We start from the raw sequence: 3861 nt of genomic DNA on the forward strand, positions 1-3861 counted from the left end.
ATGGTGTTCTTCTGAGATGGCCGCTCGCTCCAATAGCTCCCTCAGTACGTCCGACCGCATACCAGATGGTGCCGGACTCTTTTGTTTGCTCTCTTCAAGAGCCAGACGTCGGGGAGTTCGGGTGACTATAGAATTATCTTCTGGCCTCACCGGATCCGGAGAGGCCCTCCATGACGACACTTCAAGGTCACCCGCTTCTTGAGCGGGGGAGTCCGGGGGAGGCGTTTCGCTCTCCATCATCTCCGGAAGAAGATCCCCCGAAGACGAGCTCTGCTGAGAAGGGCTAAGATCCGAACTGCAAGATAAACACTTCGGTTATTTTCCTTAGAGGTAAAGTAGTATATCTCCACTATTAAAGTACTTTTTGATTACTTATAGCTCGTTGGAGGGCTGATCCCCGCGTGGACTTTGTGCGGCAAGAGCACCCTCCAAGGCAGGACCCTCTGGTGGAGATTTCTTCTCCCGTTTGGAAGCCTTTGTTTCCGGATCTTCAGAGGCAGTCCTCTTCCTTCCCCGAAGCGGGAGAAGGTCGGATTCTTCCCCTTGGTTATCCTCCTTCACGGAGGCGCTCATTCCCTCGGTTGGAATTGGTAGCAATGGGGGCCCGCTTTCGCCCTCTTTATTCCCCCCTTTATCTTACTTTGAGGGCTCCGGGCAAGGTGCTAGCTCGAGCATCTTTTCCAGTACCGTATTCTCCAAACCCTCAGGAAGGGGGGGCGAACACGGAATCATCTTCACCCTGGTTAGACAGTCCTCGTCAAAGAGCGATTTCATAGAATGACGTTGATACGTCCATTTTGCATCATGCTTTCATATTGATATTTATTGCATTATGGACTGTTATTTCACTTTATGTCACAATACTTATGGCTATTCTCTCTTATTTTACAAGGTTTACATAAGGAGGGAGAATGCCGGCAGCTGGAATTCTGGGCTGGGAAAGGAGCAAATGTTAGAGACCTATTCTGCGCAACTCCAAAAGTCCTGAAACTCCACAGAACATCTTAAAATAAATAAAGAAAAATCCTCGCCAAAGATGAAGGCCAGGGGGCCCACACCCTGCTCACGAGGGTGGGGGGCGCCCCCCCTAGGGCGGCCCCCCTACCTCGTGGGCCCCCTGGTCGGTCTCCGATATCCATCTTCTGCTATATGAAGTCTTTCGATGAGAAAAAAATAAGAAGGAACCTTTCGGGATGAGACTCCGCCGCCACGAGGCGGAACCTTGGCGGAACCAATCTAGAGCTCCGACAGAGCTGTTCTGCCGGGGATACTTCCCTCTGGGAGGGGGAAATCATCACCATCGTCATCACCAACGCTCCTCTCATTGGGAGAGGGCAATCTCCATCAACATCTTCTCCAGCACCATCTCATCTCCAAACCCTAGTTCATCTCTTGTATCCAATTCTTGTCTCAAAGTCTGGGATTGGTGCTAGTAGGTTGCTAGTAGTGTTGATTACTCCTTGTAGTTGATGCTAGTTGGTTTATTTGGTGGAAGATCATATGTTCAGATCCTATATGCATATTATTACCCCTCTGATTATGAACATGAATATGCTTTGTGAGTAATTACGTTTGTTCCTGAGGACAAGGGAGACGTCTTGCTATTAGTAGTCATGTGAATTTGGTATTCGTTTGATATTTTGAGAAGATGCATGTTGTCTAGCCTCTAGTGGTGTTATGTGAACGTCGACTACATAACACTTCACCATTATTTGGGCCTAGAGGAAGGCATTGGGAAATAATAAGTAGATGATGGGTTGCTAGAGTGACAGAAGCTTAAACCCTAGTTTATGCGTTGCTTCATAAGGGGCTGATTTGGATCCACATGTTTCATGCTATGGTTAGGTTTACCTTAATACTTTTGTTGTAGTTGCGGATGCTTGCAATAGAGGTTAATCGTAAGTGGGATGCTTGTTCAAGTAAGAACAGCACCCAAGCACCGGTCCACCCACATATCAAATTATCAAAGCATCGAACGCGAATCATATGAACATGATGAAAACTAGCTTGACGATATTCCCATGTGTCCTCGGGAGCGCTTTTCCTATTATAAGAGTTTGTTCCAGTTCGTCCTTTGCTACAAAAAGGATTGGGCCACCTTGCTGCACTTTATTTACTTTTCCTACTTGTTGCTCATTACAATTTATCTTATCACAAAACTATCTGTTACCACTTATTTCAGTACTTGCAGAGAATACCTTGCTGAAAACCGCTTATCATTTCCTTCTGCTCCTCGTTGGGTTCGACACTCTTACGTATCGAAAGGACTACGATAGATCCCCTATACTTGTGGGTCATCAAGACTCTTTTATGGCACCATTGCCGGGGAGTGTAGCGCCTTTGGTAGGTGGAATTTGGTAAGGAAAATTTTATATAGTGTGCTGAAATTTACTGTGACTTGTTACTATGGAAAGTAATTCTCAGAGGGGCTTGTTCGGGGTATCTTCGCCCCGTCCAGTAGAGCAAAGAGTTGCTCCTCAACCTACTGAACCTATTGAAAATGAAACTCCTTTTGAATTTCCTTTGGGTATGATGGAAAAACTACTAGCTAACCCTTTTACAGGAGATGGAACAAAGCATCCTGATGAGCACTTAATATATGTGGATGAAGTTTGTGGATTATTTAAGCTTGCAGGTATACCCGATGATGTTGCTAAGAAGAAGGTCTTCCCTTTATCTTTGAAGGGAGACACATTGATATGGTATAGGCTATGTGATGATATGAGATCATGGAACTATAAAAGATTGAAATTGGAATTTCATCAAAAGTATTACCCTATGCATCTTGTTCATCATGATCATAATTATATATATAATTTCTGGCCTCGCGAAGGAGAAAGCATCGCTCAAGCTTGGGGAGGCTTAAATCAATGTTATATTCATGCCCCAATCATGAGCTCTCGAGAGAAATAATTATGCAAAGTTTTTATGCTCGGCTTTCTCATAATAATCAAACCATGCTCGATACTTCTTGTGCTGGCTCTTTTATGATGAAGACTATTGAATTCAGATGGAATATGTTGGATAGAATTAAATGCAACTCTGAAGATTGGGACCTCGATGAAGGTAAGGAGTCAGGTATGTGTAACGCCCCAGATATACTTTCCATATTTGTATCCAACTCTTGCCGTCTCCGGCGCTAAGTTATATTTATTTCTCGGGTTCGGGTCTTTGTCTCCGTGTGTTGTTTTTCGTTTTCATGCATCTCATATCATGTCATCATGTGCATTGCATTTGCATACGTGTTCATCTCATGCATTCGAGCATTTCCCCCGTTGTCCGTTTTGCATTCCGGCGCTTCGTTCTCCTCCGGTGGTCATTTCTAGCTTTCTTTTGTGTGTGGGTTTCAAACATTTCAGGATTGGACAGAGACTTGTCATGCGGCCTTGGTTTATTACCGGTAGACCGCCTGTCAAGTTTCGTATCATTTGGACTTCGTTTGATACTTCTACGGTTAACCGAGGGACCGAAAAGGCCTCGTGTGTGTTGCAGCCCAACACCCCTCAAATTTGGCCCAAAACCCACCAAACTCTGCTCCATGTCCTAGAGCGTTCGATCACGATCGCGTGGGCGAAAACCGCACCTCATTTGGACTCTCCTAGCTCCCTCTATGCCTATATATACACCCCCCCATTCGGATCTCAGATTCCTCCCCGTCCTCCTCCGAAAAAAAAACAGATCAACCCCCCCCCCCGCCACCGACGGACGTGTCCGGATCGGACCGGACAACGTCCGCCGCAGCCGCCTCCCGTCTAGTCCGCGCGCGCCACGTGGGCCGCGCCCACATCGCCGCCGCCGGGCCCGCCTAGCCCGCGCGCCGGCCCCCTTCCTCCTCCTCCCGGGCCAGAGGTGGCCGTGGCC

The sequence above is a fragment of the Triticum urartu genome, chromosome 5, assembly GCF_003073215.2.
Source record: "Triticum urartu cultivar G1812 chromosome 5, Tu2.1, whole genome shotgun sequence".
Lineage (NCBI taxonomy): Eukaryota > Viridiplantae > Streptophyta > Magnoliopsida > Poales > Poaceae > Triticum > Triticum urartu.